The sequence below is a fragment of the Ranitomeya variabilis genome, chromosome 3 (assembly GCF_051348905.1).
Source record: "Ranitomeya variabilis isolate aRanVar5 chromosome 3, aRanVar5.hap1, whole genome shotgun sequence".
In the NCBI taxonomy this organism is placed as follows: Eukaryota; Metazoa; Chordata; class Amphibia; order Anura; family Dendrobatidae; genus Ranitomeya; species Ranitomeya variabilis.
Window position 1 is genome coordinate 786,886,687 of NC_135234.1, and position 23,763 is coordinate 786,910,449.

The 23,763-nt window shown below is 48.2% G+C and overlaps 1 protein-coding gene across 1 annotated transcript in view; it reads right to left on the bottom strand.

The window, feature by feature from the left end:
• Nucleotides 1-23,763, bottom strand: part of LCMT2 (leucine carboxyl methyltransferase 2) — a 186,176-nt gene that overhangs the window by 152,392 nt on the left and 10,021 nt on the right. The window lies entirely within an intron of this gene.

Below are 23,763 nucleotides of genomic sequence, written 5' to 3' on the forward strand. Positions count from 1 at the left end.
GCTCCTGACTGACGTCTATGGGGTCCCTGCAGTCTCTGGGGTCCCTGCTGCTCCTGACTGAAGTCTCTGGGGTCCCTGCAGCTCCTGACTGACGTCTCTGGGGTCTCTGCAGTCTCTCCTTCTCCTGACTGACGTCTCTGGGGTCCCTGCAGTCTCTCCTTCTCCTGACTGACGTCTCTGGGGTCCCTGCAGTCTCTCCTCCTGACTGACGTCTCTGGGGTCCCTGCAGCTCCTGACTGACATCTCTGGGGTCCCTGCAGTCCCTGCAGCTCCTGACTGACGTCTCTGGGGTCTCTGCCGTCTCTCCTTCTCCTGACTGACGTCTCTGGGGTCCCTGCAGTCTCTCCTTCTCCTGACTGACGTCTCTGGGGTCCCTGCAGTCTCTCCTCCTGACTGACGTCTCTGGGGTCCCTGCAGCTCCTGACTGACATCTCTGGGGTCCCTGCAGTCTCTGCTGCTCCTGACTGACGTCTCTGGGGTCCCTGCAGCTCCTGACTGACGTCTCTGGGGTCTCTGCTGCTCCTGACTGACGTCTCTGGGGTCCCTGCAGCTCCTGACTGACGTCTCTGGGGTCTCTGCAGTCTCTCCTTCTCCTGACTGACGTCTCTGGGGTCTCTGCAGTCTCTCCTTCTCCCGACTGACGTCTCTGGGGTCCCTGCAGTCTCTCCTTCTCCTGACTGACGTCTCTGGGGTCCCTGCAGTCTCTCCTTCTCCTGACTGACGTCTCTGGGGTCTCTGCTGCTCCTGACTGACGTCTCTGGGGTCCCTGCAGCTCCTGACTGACGTCTCTGGGGTCTCTGCTGCTCCTGACTGACGTCTCTGGGGTCCCTGCAGCTCCTGACTGACGTCTCTGGGGTCTCTGCAGTCTCTCCTTCTCCTGACTGACGTCTCTGGGGTCCCTGCAGTCTCTCCTTCTCCTGACTGACGTCTCTGGGGTCCCTGCAGCTCCTGACTGACGTCTCTGGGGTCTCTGCAGTCTCTCCTTCTCCTGACTGACGTCTCTGGGGTCTCTGCAGTCTCTCCTTCTCCTGACTGACGTCTCTGGGGTCTCTGCAGTCTCTCCTTCTCCTGACTGACGTCTCTGGGGTCTCTGCCGTCTCTCCTTCTCCTGACTGACGTCTCTGGGGTCCCTGCAGTCTCTCCTTCTCCTGACTGACGTCTCTGGGGTCCCTGCAGTCTCTCCTTCTCCTGACTGACGTCTCTGGGGTCCCTGCAGTCTCTCCTTCTCCTGACTGACATCTCTGGGGTCCCTGCTGTCTCTGCTGCTCCTGACTGACGTCTCTGGGGTCCCTGCAGCTCCTGACTGACGTCTCTGGGGTCCCTGCCGTCTCTCCTTCTCCTGACTGACGTCTCTGGGGTCCCTGCAGTCTCTGCTGCTCCTGACTGACATCTCTGGGGTCCCTGCAGCTCCTGACTGACGTCTCTGCGGTCTCTCCTTCTCCTGACTGACATCTCTGGGGTCTCTGCTGCTCCTGACTGACGTCTCTGGGGTCCCTGCAGCTCCTGACTGACGTCTCTGCGGTCTCTCCTTCTCCTGACTGACATCTCTGGGGTCCCTGCCGTCTCTGCTGCTCCTGACTGACATCTCTGGGGTCCCTGCCGTCTCTGCTGCTCCTGACTTACGTCTCTGCCGTCTCTCCTTCTCCTGACTGACGTCTCTGGGGTCCCTGCAGCTCCTGACTGACGTCTCTGGGGTCCCTGCAGTCTCTCCTTCTCCTGACTAACGTCTCTGGGGTCTCTGCAGTCTTTCCTCCTGACTGACGTCTCTGGGGTCTCTGCAGTCTCTCCTTCTCCTGACTAACGTCTCTGGGGTCTCTGCAGTCTCTCCTCCTGACTGACGTCTCTGGGGTCCCTGCAGTCTCTCCTTCTCCTGACTGACGTCTCTGGGGTCCCTGCAGTCTCTCCTTCTCCTGACTAACGTCTCTGGGGTCCCTGCAGTCTCTCCTTCTCCTGACTGACGTCTCTGGGGTCCCTGCAGTCTCTCCTTCTCCTGACTGACGTCTCTGCGGTCTCTGCCGTCTCTCCTTCTCCTGACTGACGTCTCTGGGGTCCCTGCAGCTCCTGACTGACGTCTCTGCGGTCTCTGCAGTATCTCACTAAGGTCTCTAATGATCTACTAACAGCTAAATCTAATGGTCACTGCTCCATGCTAATTCTCTTGGATCGTCAGCTCCTCCTCACTGTGCTCCGCTCCATTTACTTTAAAGGGATCCTGTCACCCTCCCCAGGCATTTGTAACTAAAAGAGCCACCTTGTGCAGCACTAAGGCTGCATTCTGCCAAGGTGGCTCTTTTAGTTCGTGTCCCTGCCAACGCTGAAATAATCGTTTATATAATTTGTCCCTCATACCGCTAATTTGTCAGGGGGGCAGGTCTTTTCCCCCCTGACACAGATGCCCCACAGTCGTCAGTTACTTCCTCTTTTCTCATGGGCGCCGCCTCCTCAGCGTTCAGTTACCCGGCGCCTGCGCTGTAATCTTTGTTCTTGGGCATGTGCAGTTAGCGCTGCCCGTCCACTGACATCACATGATGTCTTTCTTATTGTGCCTGCGTGGACGCGCGGCCCGAGATCTCGCCCCACAGTCGTCAGTTACTTCCTCTTTTCTCATGGGCGCCGCCTCCTCAGCGTTCAGTTACCCGGCGCCTGCGCTGTAATCTTTGTTCTTGGGCATGTGCAGTTAGCGCTGCCCGTCCACTGACATCACATGATGTCTTTCTTATTGTGCCTGCGTGGACGCGCGGCCCGAGATCCCGCCCCACAGTCGTCAGTTATTTCCTCATTTCTCATGTGCGCCGCCTCCTCAGCATTCAGTTAGTTACCCGGCGCCTGCGCTGTAATCTTTGTCCTTGGGCATGTGCAGTTAGCGCTGCCCGTCCACTGACATCACATGATGTCTTTCTTACTGTGCCTGCGTGGACGCGCGGCCCGAGATCTCGCCCCACAGTCGTCAGTTACTTCCTCTTTTCTCATGGGCGCCGCCTCCTCAGCGTTCAGTTACCCGGCGCCTGCGCTGTAATCTTTGTTCTTGGGCATGTGCAGTTAGCGCTGCCCGTCCACTGACATCACATGATGTCTTTCTTATTGTGCCTGTGTGGACGCGCGGCCCGAGATCCCGCCCCACAGTCGTCAGTTATTTCCTCATTTCTCATGTGCGCCGCCTCCTCAGCATTCAGTTAGTTACCCGGCGCCTGCGCTGTAATCTTTGTCCTTGGGCATGTGCAGTTAGCGCTGCCCGTCCACTGACATCACATGATGTCTTTCTTATTGTGCCTGTGTGGACGCGCGGCCCGAGATCCCGCCCCACAGTCGTCAGTTATTTCCTCATTTCTCATGTGCGCCGCCTCCTCAGCATTCAGTTAGTTACCCGGCGCCTGCGCTGTAATCTTTGTCCTTGGGCATGCGCAGTTAGCGCTGCCCGTCCACTGACATCACATGATGTCTTTCTTATTGTGCCTGTGTGGACGCGCGGCCCGAGATCCCGCCCCACAGTCGTCAGTTATTTCCTCATTTCTCATGTGCGCCGCCTCCTCAGCATTCAGTTAGTTACCCGGCGCCTGCGCTGTAATCTTTGTCCTTGGGCATGTGCAGTTAGCGCTGCCCGTCCACTGACATCACATGATGTCTTTCTTATTGTGCCTGCGTGGACGCGCGGCCCGAGATCCCGCCCCACAGTCGTCAGTTATTTCCTCATTTCTCATGTGCGCCGCCTCCTCAGTGCTCAGTTAGTTACCCGGCGCCTGCGCTGTAATCTTTGTCCTTGGGCATGCGCAGTTAGCGCTGCCCGTCCACTGACATCACATGATGTCTTTCTTATTGTGCCTGTGTGGACGCGCGGCCCGAGATCCCGCCCCACAGTCGTCAGTTATTTCCTCATTTCTCATGTGCGCCGCCTCCTCAGCATTCAGTTAGTTACCCGGCGCCTGCGCTGTAATCTTTGTCCTTGGGCATGCGCAGTTAGCGCTGCCCGTCCACTGACATCACATGATGTCTTTCTTATTGTGCCTGCGTGGACGCGCGGCCCGAGATCCCGCCCCACAGTCGTCAGTTATTTCCTCATTTCTCATGTGCGCCGCCTCCTCAGCGTTCAGTTACCCGGCGCCTGCGCTGTAATCTTTGTTCTTGGGCATGTGCAGTTAGCGCTGCCCGTCCACTGACATCACATGATGTCTTTCTTATTGTGCCTGCGTGGACGCGCGGCCCGAGATCCCACCCCACAGTCGTCAGTTATTTCCTCATTTCTCATGTGCGCCGCCTCCTCAGTGCTCAGTTAGTTACCCGGCGCCTGCGCTGTAATCTTTGTCCTTGGGCATGTGCAGTTAGCGCTGCCCGTCCACTGACATCACATGATGTCTTTCTTATTGTGCCTGCGTGGACGCGCGGCCCGAGATCCCACCCCACAGTCGTCAGTTATTTCCTCATTTCTCATGTGCGCCGCCTCCTCAGTGCTCAGTTAGTTACCCGGCGCCTGCGCTGTAATCTTTGTCCTTGGGCATGCGCAGTTAGCGCTGCCCGTCCACTGACATCACATGATGTCTTATTGTGCCTGTGTGGACGCGCGGCCCGAGATCCCGCCCCACAGTCGTCAGTTATTTCCTCATTTCTCATGTGCGCCGCCTCCTCAGTGCTCAGTTACCCGGCGCCTGCGCTGTAATCTTTGTCCTTGGGCATGCGCAGTTAGCGCTGCCCGTCCACTGACATCACATGATGTCTTTCTTATTGTGCCTGCGTGGACGCGCGGCCCGAGATCCCGCCCCACAGTCGTCAGTTATTTCCTCATTTCTCATGTGCGCCGCCTCCTCAGCGTTCAGTTACCCGGCGCCTGCGCTGTAATCTTTGTTCTTGGGCATGTGCAGTTAGCGCTGCCCGTCCACTGACATCACATGATGTCTTTCTTATTGTGCCTGTGTGGACGCGCAGCCCGAGATCCCGCCCCACAGTCGTCAGTTATTTCCTCATTTCTCATGTGCGCCGCCTCCTCAGTGCTCAGTTAGTTACCCGGCGCCTGCGCTGTAATCTTTGTCCTTGGGCATGTGCAGTTAGCGCTGCCCGTCCACTGACATCACATGATGTCTTTCTTATTGTGCCTGTGTGGACGCGCGGCCCGAGATCCCGCCCCACAGTCGTCAGTTACTTCCTCTTTTCTCATGTGCGCCGCCTCCTCAGTGCTCAGTTAGTTACCCGGCGCCTGCGCTGTAATCTTTGTCCTTGGGCATGTGCAGTTAGCGCTGCCCGTCCACTGACATCACATGATGTCTTTCTTATTGTGCCTGTGTGGACGCGCGGCCCGAGATCCCGCCCCACAGTCGTCAGTTATTTCCTCATTTCTCATGTGCGCCGCCTCCTCAGCATTCAGTTAGTTACCCGGCGCCTGCGCTGTAATCTTTGTCCTTGGGCATGCGCAGTTAGCGCTGCCCGTCCACTGACATCACATGATGTCTTTCTTATTGTGCCTGTGTGGACGCGCGGCCCGAGATCCCGCCCCACAGTCGTCAGTTATTTCCTCATTTCTCATGTGCGCCGCCTCCTCAGCATTCAGTTAGTTACCCGGCGCCTGCGCTGTAATCTTTGTCCTTGGGCATGCGCAGTTAGCGCTGCCCGTCCACTGACATCACATGATGTCTTTCTTATTGTGCCTGTGTGGACGCGCGGGATCTCGGGCCGCGCGTCCACGCAGGCACAATAAGAAAGACATCATGTGATGTCAGTGGACGGGCAGCGCTAACTGCGCATGCCCAAGAACAAAGATTACAGCGCAGGCGCCGGGTAACTGAACGCTGAGGAGGCGGCGCACATGAGAAATGAGGAAATAACTGACGACTGTGGGGCGGGATCTCGGGCCGCGTGTCCACACAGGCACAATAAGAAAGACATCATGTGATGTCAGTGGACGGGCAGCGCTAACTGCGCATGCCCAAGGACAAAGATTACAGCGCAGGCGCCAGTTGACTGATCGCTGAGGAGGCGGCGCCCATGAGAAATGAGGAAATAACTGACGACTGTGGGGTGGGATCTCGGGCCGCGCGTCCACGCAGGCACAATAAGAAAGACATCATGTGATGTCAGTGGACGGGCAGCGCTAACTGCACATGCCCAAGAACAAAGATTACAGCGCAGGCGCCGGGTAACTGAACGCTGAGGAGGCGGCGCACATGAGAAATGAGGAAATAACTGACGACTGTGGGGCGGGATCTCGGGCCGCGCGTCCACACAGGCACAATAAGAAAGACATCATGTGATGTCAGTGGACGGGCAGCGCTAACTGCACATGCCCAAGGACAAAGATTACAGCGCAGGCGCCAGTTGACTGATCGCTGAGGAGGCGGCGCCCATGAAAAAACAGGAAATAACTGACGACTGTGGGGCGTCTGTGTCAGGGGGGAAAGACCGGCCCCCTGACAAATTAGAGGTATGAGGGACAAATTATATAAACGATTCTTTCAGCGTTGGCAGGGACACGAACTAAAAGAGCCACCTTGTCAGAATGCAGCATTAGTGCTGCACAAGTGGCTCTTTTTGTTACAAACGCTTGGGGGGTGACAGGTTCCCTTTAAGGACACCGTTCTCTCCTGGTTCTCCTCCTATCTCTCTGACCGCTCCTTCACTGTATGTTTTGCTGGTTCCTCCTCCTCTCACCTTCCCCTTACTGCTGGGGTTCCTCGAGGATCAGTCCTAGGCCCCCTCCTCTTCTTTGTATACTGCCCCTATTGGACAAACAGTCAGTAGATTTGGTTTCCAGTACCATCTCTATGCTGACGACACCCAATTATACACCTCTTCTCCTGGTATCACACCTGCCTTTTTAGAAAATACCAGTGATTGTCTTAATGCTGTTTCTAACATCATGTCCTCCCTCTATCTGAAACTGAACCTGTCAAAAACTGAACTCCTCGTGTTCTCTCCCTCTACTAACCTACCTTTGCCGGACATTGCCATCTCCGTGTGCGGTTCCACCATTACTCCCAAGCAACATGCCCGCTGCCTTGGGGTCATCCTTGATTCCAAGCTTTCATTCGCCCCCCACATCCGATCACTGGCTCGCTCTTCTTATCTGCACCTCAAAAACATTTCTAGAATTCGCCCTTTTCTTACTTTCCACTCTGCAAAAACTCTTACTGTCTCACTTACTCATTCTCGTCTGGACTATTGTAACTCTCTACTATTCGGCCTCCCTCTTACCAAACTCTCCCCGCTCCAATCTGTCCTGAATGCTGCAGCCAGGATCATATTCCTCACCAACCGTTACACCGATGCCTCTACCTTGTGCCAGTCATTACACTGGTTACCCATCCACTCCAGAATCCAGTTCAAACTTATTACCCTTATCCACAAAGCACTCCATGGCTCAGCACCATCCTACATCTCCTCCCTGGTTTCAGCCTACGTGTGCCCTCCATTCTGCTAATGACCTGAGGTTAACATACCCAATAATCAGAACCTCCCACTCCCGTCTCCAAGACTTTACACGTGCTGCGCCGATTCTTTGGAATGCACTACCCAGGTTAATACGATTAATCCCCACAGTTTTAACCCCTTTCTGACATCTGACGTACTATCCCGTCGAGGTGGGGTGGGCCCGTATGACCACCGACGGGATAGTACGTCATCACCGATCAGCGGCGCTCACGGGGGGAGCGCGGCCGATCGTGGCCGGGTGTCAGCTGCATATCGCAGCTGACCTCCGGCACTATGTGCCAGGAGCGGTCACGGACCGCCCCCGGCACATTAACCCCCGGCACACCGCGATCAAACATGATCGCGGTGTACCGGCAGTATAGGGAAGCATCGCGCAGGGAGGGGGCTCCCTGCGGGCTTCCCTGAGACCCCCGGAGCAACGCGATGTGATTGCGTTGCTCCGAGGGTCTCCTACCTCCCTCCTCGCCGCAGGTCCCGGATCCAAGATGGCCGCGGCATCCGGGTCCTGCAGGGAGGGAGGTGGCTTACCGAGTGTCTGCTCAGAGCAGACACTTGGTAAGCCTGCAGCCCTGCACAGCAGATTGTAGATCTGGCAGAGTGCTGTGCACACTGCCAGATCAATGATCTGTGATGTCCCCCCCTGGGACAAAGTAAAAAAGTAAAAAAAAATTCCCCACATGTGTGTAAAAAAAAAATAAAAAAAATATTATTCCCATAAATACATTTCTTTAGCTAAATAAAATGAAAAAAACAATAAAAGTACACATATTTAGTATCGCCGCGTCCGTAACGACCCCACCTATAAAACTGCCCCACTAGTTAACCCCTTCAGTAAACACCGTAAGAAAAAAAAAAAAAACGAGGCAAAAAACAACGCTTTATTATCATACCGCCGAACAAAAAGTGGAATAACACGCGATCAAAAAGACTGATATAAATAACCATGGTACCGCTGAAAACGTCATCTTGTCCCGCAAAAAACGAGCCGCCATACAGCATCATCAGCAAAAAAATAAAAAAGTTATAGTCCTGAGAATAAAGCGATACCAAAATAATTATTTTTTCTATAAAATAGTTTTTATCGTATAAAAGCGCCAAAACATAAAAAAATGCTATAAATGAGATATCGCTGTAATCGTACTGACCCGAAGAATAAAACTGCTTTATCAATTTTACCAAACGCGGAACGGTATAAACGCCCCCCCAAAAGAAATTCATGAATAGCTGGTTTTTGATCACTCTGCCTCACAAAAATCGGAATAAAAAGCGATCAAAAAATGTCACGTGTCCGAAAATGTTACCAATAAAAACGTCAACTCGTCCCGCAAAAAACAAGATCTCACATGACTCTGTGGACTCAAATATGGAAAAATTACAGCTCTCAAAATGTGGTAACGCAAAAAATATTTTTTGCAATGAAAAGCGTCTTTCAGTGTGTGACAGCTGCCAATCATAAAAATCCGCTAAATAACCCGCTATAAAAGTAAATCAAACCCCCCTTCATCACCCCCTTAGTTAGGGAAAAATAAAAAAAATTTAAAAATGTATTTATTTCCATTTTCCCATTAGGGTTAGGGTTAGGGTTAGGGTTAGGGCTAGGGTTAGGGCTAGGGTTAGGGCTAGGGTTAGGGCTAGGGTTGGGGCTAGGGTTAGGGCTAGGGATGGGGCTAGGGTTAGGGCTAGGGTTGGGGCTAGGGTTAGGGCTAGGGTTAGGGCTAGTGTTACGGCTAGTGTTAGGGCTAGTGATAGGGTTAGGGTTATTGCTAGGGTTAGGGCTAGGGTTAGGGCTAGGGTTGGGGCTAGGGTTGGGGCTACAGTTAGGGTTGGGGCTAAAGATAGGGTTAGGGTTTGGATTACATTTACGGTTGGGAATAGGGTTGGGTGTGTCTGGGTTAGAGGAGTGGTTAGGGTTACTGTTGGGATTAGGGTAAGGGGTGTGTTTGGATTAGGGTTTCAGTTATAATTGGGGGGTTTCCACTGTTTAGGCACATCAGGGGCTCTCCAAACGGGACATGGCATCCGATCTCAATTCCAGCCAATTCTGCGTTGAAAATGGAAAACAGTGCTCCTTCCCTTCAGAGCTCTCCCGTGTGCCCAAACAGGGGTTTACCCCAACATATGGGGTATCAGCGTACTCAGGACAAATTGGACATCATCTTTTGGGGTCCAATTTATCCTGCTACCATTGGGAAAATACAAAACTGGGGGCCAAAAAATAAGTTTTGTGGGAAAAAAAAGATTTTTTATTTTCACGGCTCTGCGTTGTAAACTGTAGTGAAACACTTGGGGGTTCAAAGTTCTCACAACACATCTAGATAAGTTCCTTGGGGGGTCTAGTTTCCGATATGGGGTCACTTGTGGGGGGTTTGTACTGTTTGGGTACATCAGGGGCTCTGCAAATGCAACGTGACGCCTGCTGTTGTGGGCTGTGTTTCTGGGCTCCCTCTTGTGGTCACTAATGGTATTGTATGAGTCATGTCTTCTGCAGGCCTGGGCTTCAGCTGTTTCATTAAGCTGTGGGTGTTCCCTATTTAGTCCTCCTTAGGACTCAGTCTCTTGCCTGGTATCGATGTATTCAGTCCAATTTGGTCTCCTCCTGATTCCTTGCCATCTGTCTCATGCAAGAAAAGCTAAGTCCTGTTTGCATACTTTGGATCATTTGCATTATCAGTGTTTTTTGTCCAGCTTGCTCAAAATGTGATTTTCTAGCTCGCTGGAAGCTCTAGGGTGCTGATATTCTCCCCTCACACCGTCAGTCGGTGCGGGGGTTCTTGAATATTCAGCGTGGATGTTTTTGCAGGGTTTTCTGCTGACCGCATAGTTCACTTTCTATTTTCTGCCTATCTAGATTAGTGGGCCTCACTTTGCTGAATCTAGTTCATCTCTACGTTTGTGTTTTCCTCTTGCCTCACCGTTATTATTTGTTGGGGGCTTTCTATATCTTTGGGGTTAATTTCTCTGGAGGCAAGTGAGGTCTTATTTTCCCTCTAGGGGTAGTCAGTTCTCCGGCTGGCTCGAGACGTCTAGAAACAACGTAGGCACGTTCACCGGCTACTTCTAGTTGTGTGTTAGGATCAGTTATGCGGTTAGCCCAGTTTCCACCTCCCTAGAGCAGTTCCTATGTTTTTGCGGACTTAGCCGGAATACCAGAGATCCTCTACCACTAGGATCATAACAGCCTGCAGACCAATCCATTTAAGTCTGCATTCCAAATGGCGCTCCTTCCCTTCCTAGCTCTGTCATGCGCCCAAACAGTGGTTCCCCCCCACATATGGGGTATCAGCGTACTCAGGACAAATTGAACAACAACTTTTGGGGTCCAATTTATCCTAATACCCTTGTGAAAATACAAAACTGGGGGCTAAAAAATCATTTTTGTGAAAAAAAAAAAAGAATTTTTATTTTCACGGCTCTGCGTTATAAACTGTAGTGAAACACTTGGGGGTTCAAAGTTCTCACAACACATCTAGATAAGTTCCTTGGGGGGTCTAGTTTCCAATATGGGGTCACTTGTGGGGGGTTTGTACTGTTTGGGTACATCAGGGGCTCTGCAAATGCAACGTGACGCCTGCAGACCAATCCATTTAAGTCTGCATTCCAAATGGCGCTCCTTCCCTTCCGAGCTCTGTCATGCGCCCAAACAGTGGTTCCCCCCCACATATGGGGTATCATCGTACTCAGGACAAATTGAACAACAACTTTTGGGGTCCAATTTATCCTGATACCCTTGTGAAAATACAAAACTGGGGGCTAAAAAATCATTTTTGTGAAAAAAAAAAGGAATTTTTATTTTCACGGCTCTGCGTTATAAACTGTAGTGAAACACTTGGGGGTTCAAAGTTCTCACAACACATCTAGATAAGTTCCTTGGGGGGTCTAGTTTCCAATATGGGGTCACGTGTGGGGGGTTTGTACTGTTTGGGTACATCAGGGGCTCTCCAAACGCAACATGGCATCCCATCTTAATTCCAGTCAATTTTGCATTGAAAAGTAAAATAGCGCTCCTTCCCTTCCGAGCTCTGCTATGCGCCCAAACAGTGGTTTACCCCCACATATGGGGTATCGTCGTACTCAGGACAAATTGCACAACAACTTTTGTGGTCTAATTTCTTCTCTTACCCTTGGGGAAATAAAAAAATGGGGGCGAAAAGATCATTTTTGTGAAAAAATATGATTTTTTATTTTTACGGCTCTGCATTATAAACTTCTGTGAAGCACTTGTTGGGTCAAAGTGCTCAACACACATCTAGATAAGTTCCTTAAGGGGTCTACTTTCCAAAATGGTGTCACTTGTGGGGGGTTTCAATGTTTAGGCACATCAGGGGCTCTCCAAACGCAACATGGCGTCCCATCTCAATTCCAGTCAATTTTGCATTGAAAAGTCAAATGGCGCTCCTTCCCTTCCGAGCTCTGCCCTGCGCCCAAACAATGGTTTACACCCACATATGGGGTATCAGCGTACTCAGGACAAATTGTACAACAATTTTTGGGGTCCAATTTCTTCTCTTACCCTTGGGAAAATAAAAAATTGGGGGCGAAAAGATCATTTTTGTGAAAAAATATGATTTTTTATTTTTACGGCTCTGCATTATAAACTTCTGTGAAGCACTTGTTGGGTCAAAGTGCTCACCACACATCTAGATAAGATCCTTAGGGGGTCTACTTTCCAAAATGGTGTCACTTGTGGGGGGTTTCAATGTTTAGGCACATCAGGGGCTCTCCAAATGCAACATGGCGTCCCATCTCAATTCCAGTCAATTTTGCATTGAAAAGTCAAATGGCAAATTGTACAACAAATTTTGGGGTCTATTTTCTCCTGTTACCCTTGGTAAAATAAAACAAATTGGAGCTGAAATAAATTTTGTGTGAAAAAAAGTTAAATGTTTATTTTTATTTAAACATTCCAAAAATTCCTGTGAAACACCTGAAGGGTTAATAAACTTCTTGAAAGTGGGTTTGAGTACCTTGAGGGGTGTAGTTTTTAGAATGGTGTCACACTTGGTTATTTTCTATCATATAGACCCCTCAAAATGACTTCAAATGAGATGTGGTCCCTAAAAAAAAATGGTGTTGTAAAAATGAGAAATTGCTGGTCAACTTTTAACCCTTATAACTCCCTAACAAAAAAAAATGTTGGTTCCAAAATGGTGCTGATGTAAAGTAGACATGTGGGAAATGTTACTTATTAAGTATTTTGCGTGACATATGTCTGTGATTTAAGGGCATAAAAATTCAAAGTTGGAAAATTGCGAAATTTTCAAAATTTTCGCCAAATATTCGTTTTTTTTCACAAATAAATGCAAGTTATATCGAAGAAATTTTACCACTATCATGAAGTACAATATGTCACGAGAAGACAATGTCAGAATCACCGGGATCCGTTGAAGCGTTCCAGAGTTATAACCTCATAAAGGGACAGTGGTCAGAATTGTAAAAATTGGCCCGGTCATTAACGTGCAAACCACCCTTGGGGGTGAAGGGGTTAAACGTGCCCTAAAAACTCATTTGTTCAGATTGGCCTACCGCCTCAACGCATTAACCTAACTAGGATCCTCATATCATGTTCTCATACACTTTATGCAGTTAATAGCCCTCTGTGTCTGTACTGCTACATACTTAGGCAGTTAACTGGTTCATGCAGCTTTACATGAACACCCGAGCCTTACACTATGGCTGGTCCAAATAACTAAAGCAATTGTTACCATCCACCTCTCGTGTCTCCCCTTTTTCCCCATAGATTGTAGTTTGCGAGCAGCAGGGCCCTCATTCCTCTTGGTATCTGTTTTGATCTATGTGATTATTGTTATGCTGTAATGTCTGTTGTCTGTACAAATCCCCTCTATAACGTAAAGTGCTACGGAATATGTTGGTGCTATATAAATAAAAATTATTATTATCTGCTGCTCCTGACTCTGCCATCTCTGAGGTGTTCGCCGTCTCTGCTGCTCCTGACTGACGTCTCTGGGGTCCCTGCAGTCTCTGCAACTCCTGACTGACCTCTCTGGGGTCCCTGCAGTCTCTGCTGCTCCTGACTGACATCTCTGGGGTCCCTGCAGTCTCTGCTGCCCCTGACTCTGCCTTCTCTGGGGTCCCTACAGTCTCTGGGGTCTCTGCCAGACCTGGGGAGGAGTCCTGAGGAGATAATTTGCATATTCCCAGTGCATTCTGGGATAAGTAAAGAGCCTTCGCGAGCGCAAAAATCACTGGATTTTGGCTTTTTCAGCTGAAAGGAAGACATAGGTAAACCACGCTCTGTTTTTCACCGCTTTAATACAGTTATATGAAAAAGTTTGGGCACCCCTATTAATCTTAAGCTTAATGTTTTATAAAAATAGTTTTTTTGCAACAGCTATTTCAGTTTCATATATCTAATAACTGTTGGACACAGTAATGTTTCTGCCTTGAAATGAGGTTTATTGTACTAACAGAAAATGTGCAATCTGCATTCAAACAAAATATGACAGGTGCATAAGTATGGGCACCCTTATCATTTTCTTGTTTTAAATACTCCTACCTACTTTTTACTGACTTACTAAAGCACTGTTTTTGGTTTTGTAACCTCATTGAGCTTTGAACTTCATATCCAGGTGTATGCAATCATGAGAAAAGCTACTTAAAGTGGCCACTTGCAAGTTGTTCTCCTGTTTGAATCTCCTCTGAAGAGTGGCATCATGGTCTCCTCAAAACAACTGTCAAATGATCTGAAAACAAAGATTATTCAACATAGTTGTTCAGGGGAAGGATACAAAAAGCTGTCTCAGAGATTTAACCTGTCAATTTCCACTGTGAGGAGCATAGTAAGGAAATGGAAGAACACAGGTACAGTTCTTGTTAAGGCCAGAAGTGGCAGGCCAAGAAAAACATCAGAAAGGCAGAGAAGAAGAATGGTGAGATCAGTCAAGGACAATCCTCAGACCACCTCCAGAGAGCTGCAGCATCAACTTGCTGCAGATGGTGTCACTGTGCATCGGTCAACTATACAACGCACTTTGCACAAGGAGAAGCTGTATGGGAGAGTGATGCGAAAGAAGCCGTTTCTGCAAGCACGCCACAAACAGAGTCGGCTGAGGTATGCAAAAGCTCATTTGGAGAAGCCAATTTATTTTTGGAAGAAGGTCCTGTGGACTGATGAAACCAAGATTGAGTTGTTTGGTCATCAGGGCCATATTTAGAGTTTCTGCTGCCCTAGGCATTTTAGTGCTGCCTCCCCCATTGTTGAGTATGACACTATCGGCAGTGACTTTGGCAAAAATCGCTGATGTGAAAGGCGCCTTTTGCAGCAGATCCGGCAGTTTTTCCGCATCTGCCACGTAATGGATCACTTACGGCAACACTGCGTTCGGCCTCATTCATTCCCTATGGGACTTGCGGACATGTACAGCACTTGCGGTTTTGCCGCGATCCGACAAATGTGGTACTTGCAGCAATGGAAAAAAACACTGCTAGCAGTGTTTTTTGTACCACCGTAAGTGCAAAACTACAATTGCCGCACATGTCCGCAAGTAGCCATCACTACCTGTCCGTGCACCTTGCTAGCTCATCCCAACCATCCCTCTGACCTAAAACTACACTATAAAGCTTTAGAAAAACAATTTATTAACTGACATATTCCATTGACATATAATGAGGGCTCCAGGCTACGGCGTAGACTGGGACAGGCAGTCTCCGGGTCTCCATTCTCTCAAACCCTCAGTCCCTGCCTCACTGCCTGTGCTGCGCTGTGCACAGACCTCCCTCCACCGGACCCGGTAATCGCCGCTCGCAGTAGCATACCGGCAGATGTGTATCTAGGGTTTCTGGAACCAGGGGCAAGAATTCATTTTGGTGCCCCCCCTCTGCCAAGGACATATGTGATTTGCACACTCAGTCGTGCCCACGAGCTCCTCTCCCTAATGCTCTCAATGTTCAGTGAAAAACTGAGAGAAGCCGAAGAGAAGCTCGTTGTCACAGGACCATAAGTGTGAAAGTCGCATATGAGTGAAGTGTCCATGTGACAACTACTGGAACCTGCAGAGCTGGATCCTGACATCGCAGCTTCTGAATTCTCACAACTCATGCACTGCACACTTTTAGGATTCTCCCTTGCCGGTGGACAGTCATGTCAGCACAAGCATGTGATTTATATACTTCTGACCACATTCCGACTAGACGTGCCCGGCCTCGCTCAGTTCATTTTCATTGACGGAGGCCACACATGTCTAGTGAATTACTTGTACGATGGACTCCTCGCCAGAGAGGGACTACACCTCAACAAACCTGGGAAACACACATTCGCCAGAAGACTCGCTACAATCATCAGGAGGGCGTTAAACTAGAAGAAGAGGGGATGGGAAGAAAAACATTAGACTCGAACAAAGAAGACCCAGGAAAACATACTCAGAAGGGAGGTAAGAACATTCTAAAACAATCCACAGCGAGGAGATTGGAACAAAACACAATCCTCTAAACTGCATGCTCGCAAACGCCAGAAGCCTGACAAACAAGATGGAAGAACTAGAAGCAGAAATATCTACAGGTAACTTTGACATAGTGGGAATAACCGAGACATGGTTAGATGAAAGCTATGACTGGGCAGTTACCTTACAGGGTTACAGTCTGTTTAGAAAGGATCGGAGAGGAGGAGGGGTTTGTCTCTATGTAACGTCTTGTCTAAAGTCCACTTTAAGGGAGGATATTAGCGAAGAGAATGAGGATGTCGAGTCCATATGGGTCGAAATTCATGGAGGGAAAAATGGTAACAAAATTCTCATTGGGGTCTGTTACAAACCCCCAAATATAACAGAAATCATGGAAAGTCTACTACTAAAGCAGATAGATGAAGCTGCAACCCATAATGAGGTCCTGGTTATGGGGGACTTTAACCCCTTCATGACCCAGCCTATTTTGGCCTTAATGACCTTGCCGTTTTTTGCAATTCTGACCAGTGTCCCTTTATGAGGTAATAACTCAGGAACGCTTCAACGGATCCTAGCGATTCTGAGATTGTTTTTTCGTGACATATTGGGCTTCATGTTAGTGGTAAATTTAGGTCGATAATTTCTGAGTTTATTTGTGAAAAAAACAGAAATTTGGCGAAAATTTTGAAAATTTCGCAATTTTCACATTTTGAATTTTTATTCTGTTAAACCAGAGAGTTATGTGACACAAGATAGTTAATAAATAACGTTTCCCACATGTCTACTTTACATCAGCACAATTTTGGAAACAAATTTTTTTTTTGCTAGGAAGTCATAAGGGTTAAAATTTGACCAGTGATTTCTCATTTTTACAACAAAATTTACAAAACCATTTTTTTTAGGGACCACCTCACATTTGAAGTCATTTTGAGGGTTCTATATGGCTGAAAATACCCAAAAGTGACACCATTCTAAAAACTGCACCCCTCAAGGTGCTCAAAACCACATTCAAGAAGTTTATTAACCCTTCAGGTGTTTCACAGCAGCAGAAGCAACATGGAAGTAAAAAATGAACATTTAACTTTTTAGTCACAAAAATGATCTTTTAGCAACAATTTTTTTATTTTCCCAAGGGTAAAAGGAGAAACTGGACCACGGACGTTGTTGTCCAATTTGTCCTGAGTACGCTGATACCTCATATGTGGGGGTAAACCACTGTTTGGGCGCACGGCAGGGCTCGGAAGGGAAGGAGCGCCATTTGACTTTTTCAATAAAAAATTGGCTCCAATCTTTAGCGGACACCATGTCGCGTTTGGAGAGCCCCCGTGTGCCTAAACATTGGAGCTCCCCCACAAGTGACCCCATTTTGGAAACTAGACCCCCCAAGGAACTTATCTAGAAGCATAGTGAGCACTTTAAACCCCCAGGTGCTTCACAAATTGATCCGTAAAAATGAAAAAGTACTTTTTTTTCACAAAAAAATTATTTTAGCCTCAATTTTTTCATTTTCACATGGGCAACAGGATAAAATGGATCCTAAAATTTGTTGGGCAATTTCTCCTGAGTACACCGATACCTCACATGTGGGGGTAAACCACTGTTTGGGCACATGGTAAGGCTCGGAAGGGAAGGAGCGCCATTTGACTTTTTGAGTGAAAAATTATCTCCATCGTTAGCGGACACCATGTCGCGTTTGGAAAGCCCCTGTGTGCCTAAACATTGGAGCTCCTCCACAAGTGACCCCATTTTGGAAACTAGACCCCCCAAGGAACTCATCTAGAGGCATAGTGAGCACTTTAAACCCCCAGGTGCTTCACAAATTGATCCGCAAAAATGAAAAAGTACTTTTTTTTCACACAAAATTTCTTTTAGCCTCAATTCTTTCATTTTCACATGGGCAACAGGATAAAATGGATCCTAAAATTTGTTGGGCAATTTCTCCTGAGTATGCCGATACCTCATATGTGGGGGTAAACCACTGTTTGGGTGCACGGCAAGGCTCGGAAGGGGAGGCGTGCCATTTGACTTTTTGAATGGAAAATTAGCTCCAATCGTTAGCGGACACCATGTCGCATTTGGAGAGCCCCTGTGTGCCTAAACATTGTAGCTCCCCTACAAGTGACCCCATTTTGGAAACTAGACCCCCCAAGGAACTTATCTAGATGCATAGTGAGCACTTATAACCCCCAGGTGCTTCACAGAAGTTTATAACGCAGAGCCGTGAAAATAAAAAAATAATTTTTCTTTCCTCAAAAATGATTTTTAGCCCAGAATTTTTTATTTTCCCAAGGGTAATAGGAGAAATTGGACCCCAAATGTTGTTGTCCAGTTTGTCCTGAGTACGATGATACCCCATATGTGGGGGTAAACCACTGTTTGGGCGCACGGCAGGGCTCGGAAGGGAAGGCACGCCATTTGGCTTTTTGAATGGAACATTAGCTCCAATCATTAGCGGACACCATGTCGCGTTTGGAGAGCCCCTGTGTGCCTAAACATTGGAGCTCCCGCACAAGTGACCCCATTTTGGAAACTAGACCTCCCAAGGAACTAATCTAGATGTGTGGTGAGCACTTTGAACCCCCAAGTGCTTCACAGAAGTTTATAACGCAGAGCCATGAAAATAAAAAAATAATTTTTCTTTTCTCAAAAATTATTTTTTAGCCCACAATTTTTTATTTTCCCAAGGGTAACAGGAGAAATTGGACCCCAAAAGTTGTTGTCCAGTTTCTCCTGAGTACGCTGATACCCCATATGTGGGGGTAAACCACTGTTTTGGCACACGGCGGGGTTCGGAAGGGAAGTAGTGACGTTTTGAAATGCAGACTTTGATGGAATGCTCTGCGGGCGTCAGGTTGCGTTTGCAGAGCCCCTGATGTGCCTAAACAGTAGGAACTCCCCACAATTGACTCCATTTTGGAAACTAGACCCCCAAGGGAACTTATCTAGATGTGTAGTGAGCACTTTGAACCCCCAAGTGCTTCACAGAAGTTTATAACGCAGAGCCGTGAAAATAAAAAATGTGTTTCCTTTCCTCAAAAATATTTTTTTAGCCCAGAATTTTTTTATTTTTGCAAGAGTAACAGGAGAAATTGGACCCCAAAAGTTGTTGTCCAGTTTCTCCTGAGTACGCTGATACCCCATATGTGGGGGTAAACCACTGTTTTGGCACACGTCGGGGTTCGGAAGGGAAGTAGTGACGTTTTGAAATGCAGACTTTGATGGAATGCTCTGCGGGCATCAGGTTGCGTTTGCAGAGCCCCTGATGTGCCTAAACAGTAGGAACTCCCCACAAGTGACTCCATTTTGGAAACTAGACCCCCAAGGGAACTTATCTAGATGTGTGGTGAGCACTTTGAACCCCCAAGTGCTTCACAGAAGTTTATAACGCAGAGCCGTGAAAATAATAAATGTGTTTCCTTTCCTCAAAAATATTTTTTTAGCCCAGAATTTTTTATTTTTGCAAGAGTAACAGGAGAAATTGGACCCCAAAAGTTGTTGTCCAGTTTCTCCTGAGTACGCTGATACCCCATATGTGGGGGTAAACCACTGTTTGGGCACATGCCGGGGCTCGGAAGGGAAGTAGTGACGTTTTGGAATGCAGACTTTGATGGAATGGTCTGCGGGCATCATGTTACGTTTGCAGAGCCCCTGATATGCCTAAACAGTAGAAACCCCCCACAAGTGACCCCATTTTGGAAACTAGACCCCCCAAGGAACTTATCTAGATGTGTGGTGAGCACGTTCAACCCCCAAGTGCTTCACAGAAGTTTACAACGCAGAGCCGTGAAAATAAAAAATCATTTTTCTTTCCTCAAAAAAGATGTTTTAGCAAGCAATTTTTTATTTTCACAAGGGTAACAGGAGAATTTGGACCCCAATATTTGTTGCCCAGTTTGTTGTGAGTATGCTGATACCCCATATGTGGGGGTAAACCACTGTTTGGGCACACGTCAGGGCTCGGAAGGGAAGTAGTGACATTTGAAATGCAGACTTTGATGGAATGGTCTGCGGGCGTCACATTGCATTTGCAGAGCCCCTGATGTGCCTAAACAGTAGAAACCCCACAAGTGACCCCATTTTGGAAACTAGACCCCCGAAGGAACTTATCTAGATGTGTGGTGAGCACTTTCAACCCCCAAGTGCTTCACAGAAGTTTATAACGCAGAGCCGTGAAAATAAAAAATAATTGTTCTTTCCTCAAAAATTATGTTTTAGCAAGTATTTTTTTATTTTTGCAAGGGTAACAGGAGAAATTGGACCCCAACAGTTGTTGCCCTGTTTGTCCTGAGTACGCTGGTACCCCAAATGTGGGGGTAAACCACTGTTTGGGCGCACGTCGGGGCTTGGAAGGGCGGGAGCACCATTTGACTTTTTGAACGCAAGATTGGCTGGACTCAATGGTGGCGCCATGTTGCGTTTGGAGACCCCTGATGTGTCTAAACAGTGGAAACCCCTCAATTCTAACTTCAACACTAACCCCAACACACCCCTAATCCTAATCCCAACTGTAGCCATAACCCTAATCACAACCCTAACCCCAACACACCCCTAACCACAACCCTAACCGCAACACACCCGTAACCCTAATTCCAACCCTAATCCTAACCCTAATCCCAACCGTAACCCTAATCCCAACCCTAACCACAACTGTAACCCCAACACACCCCTAACCCTATCCGTAACCCTAACCACAAGCCTAATCTTAACCCTATTTCAAACCCTAGCCCTAATTCCAACCCTAACTCTAATTCCAACCCTAACCCTAAGGCTATGTGCCCACGTTGCGGATTCGTGTGAGATTTTTCTGCACGATTTTTGAAAAATCTGCAGGTAAAAGGCACTGCGTTTTACCTGCGGATTTACAGCAGATTTCCAGTGTTTTTTTGTGCGGATTTCACCTGCGGATTCCTATTGAGGAACAGGTGTAAAACGCTGCGGAATCCGCACAAAGAATTGACATGCTGCGGAAAATACAACGCAGCGTCTCTGCACGGAATTTTCCGCACCATGGGCACAGCGGATTTGGTTTTCCTTAGGTGTACATGGTACTGTAAACCTGATGGAAAACTGCTTTGAATTCGCAGCGGCCAATCCGCTGCGGATCCGCGGCCAATCCGCTGCGGATCCGCGGCCAATCCGCTGCCAATCCGCTGCGGATCCGCGGCCAATCCGCGGGCAATCCGCTGCGGATCCGCGGGCAATCCGCTGCGGATCCGCTGCGGATCCGCTGCGGATCCGCTGCCGATCCGCTACGGATCCGCTGCCGATCCGCTGCGGATCCGCTGCGGATCCGCGGCCGATCCGCGGCCGATCCGCTCTGTGTGCACATGCCATAACCCTAACCCTACCCGTAACCCTAACCCTAACCCTACCCCTAGTTCTAACCCTAGTTCTAACCCTAACCCTAACCCTAGTGGAAAAAGAAAAAAATATATTTTCTTTATTTTATTATTGTCCCTACCTATGGGGGTGATAAAGGGGTCAAAATGTACTTGTAATGAATCTGCCGGCCGGCAGATTCGGCGGGCGCACTGAGCATGCGCCCGCCATTTTGGAAGATGGCGGCGCCCAGCGAGGAGGCGGACGGACACCGGGAGCCTCGGTAAGTATAAGGGGGGGGAGATCGGGGCACGGGGGGGGGCGTCGGAGCACCGGGGGGTGATATAGGAGCAGGGGGGGAGCGGGCAGGAGGACGGGGGAGCGGAGCACAGGACGGAGGGGACCAGACCCCATAACGGAGCACTGGGGGGGCGATCGGTGGGGTGGGGGGGGTCACTTCAGGTTTTCCAGCCATGGCCGATGATATTGCAGCATCGGCCATGGCTGGATTGTAATATTTCACCAGTTTTTTAGGTGAAATATTACAAATCGCTCTGATTGGCAGTTTCACTTTTAACAGCCAATCAGAGCGATCGTAGCCACGGGGGGGTGAAGCCACCCCCCCTGGGCTGAAGTACCACTCCCCCTGTCCCTGCAGATCGGGTAAAATAGGAGTTAACCCCTTCACCCGATCTGCAGGGACGCGATCATTCCATGACGCCACATAGGCGTCATGGGTCGGATTGGCACGGGTTTTCATGACGCCTACGTGGCGTCATGGGTCGGGAAGGGGTTAACTACCCGGATATTAACTGGGAAACAGAAACCTGTGAAACCCATAAAGGCAACAGGTTTCTGCTAATAACCAAGAAAAATAATCTTTCACAATTGGTGCAGAATCCAACCAGAGGAGCAGCACTTTTAGACCTAATACTATCTAATAGACCTGACAGAATAACAAATCTGCAGGTGGTCGGGCATCTAGGAAATAGCGACCACAATATTGTACAGTTTCACCTGTCTTTCACTAGGGGGACTTGTCAGGGAGTCACAAAAACACTGAACTTTAGGAAGGCAAAGTTTGACCAGCTTAGAGATGCCCTTAATCTGGTAGACTGGGACAATATCCTCAGAAATAAGAATACAGATAATAAATGGAAAATGTGTAAGAACATCCTAAATAGGCACTGTAAGCGGTTTATACCTTGTGGGAATAAAAGGACTAGAAATAGGAAAAACCCAATGTGGCTAAACAAAGAAGTAAGACAGGCAATTAACAGTAAAAAGAAAGCATTTGCACTACTAAAGCAGGATGGCACCATTGAAGCTCTAAAAAACTATAGGGAGAAAAATACTTTATCTAAAAAACTAACTAAAGCTGCCAAAAAGGAAACAGAGAAGCACATTGCTAAGGAGAGTAAAACTAATCCCAAACTGTTCTTCAACTATATCAATAGTAAAAGAATAAAAACTGAAAATGTAGGCCCCTTAAAAAATAGTGAGGAAAGAATGGTTGTAGATGATGAGGAAAAGGCTAACATATTAAACACCTTCTTCTCCACGGTATTCACGGTGGAAAATGAAATGCTAGGTGAAAGTCCAAGAAACAATGAAAACCCTATATTAAGGGTCACCAATCTAACCCAAGAAGAGGTGCGAAACCGGCTAAATAAGATTAAAATAGATAAATCTCCGGGTCCGGATGGCATACACCCACGAGTACTAAGAGAACTAAGTAATGTAATAGATAAACCATTATTTCTTATTTTTAGGGACTCTATAGCGACGGGGTCTGTTCCGCAGGACTGGCGCATAGCAAATGTGGTGCCAATATTCAAAAAGGGCTCTAAAAGTGAACCTGGAAATTATAGGCCAGTAAGTCTAACCTCTACTGTTGGTAAAATATTTGAAGGGTTTCTGAAGGATGTTATTCTGGATTATCTCAATGAGAATAACTGTTTAACTCCATATCAGCATGGGTTTATGAGGAATCGCTCATGTCAAACCAATCTAATCAGTTTTTATGAAGAGGTAAGCTATAGGCTGGACCACGGTGAGTCTTTGGACGTGGTATATCTCGATTTTTCCAAAGCGTTTGATACCGTGCAGCACAAGAGGTTGGTACACAAAATGAGAATGCTGGGTCTGGGGGGAAATGTGTGTAAATGGGTTAGTAACTGGCTTAGTGATAGAAAGCAGAGGGTGGTTATAAATGGTAGATTCTCTAACTGGGTCGCTGTGACCAGTGGGGTACCGCAGGGGTCGGTATTGGGACCTGTTCTCTTCAACATATTCATTAATGATCTGGTAGAAGGTTTACACAGTAAAATATTGATATTTGCAGATGATACAAAACTATGTAAAGCAGTTAATGCAAGAGAAGATAGTATTCTGCTACAGATGGATCTGGATAAGTTGGAAACTTGGGCTGAAAGGTGGCAGATGCGGTGTAACAATTATAAATGTAAGGTTATACACATGGGAAGAAGGAATCAATATCACCATTACACACTGAACGGGAAACCACTGGGTAAATCTGACAGGGAGAAGGACTTGGGGATCCTAGTTAATGATAAACTTACCTGGAGCAGCCAGTGCCAGGCAGCAGCTGCCAAGGCAAACAGGATCATGGGGT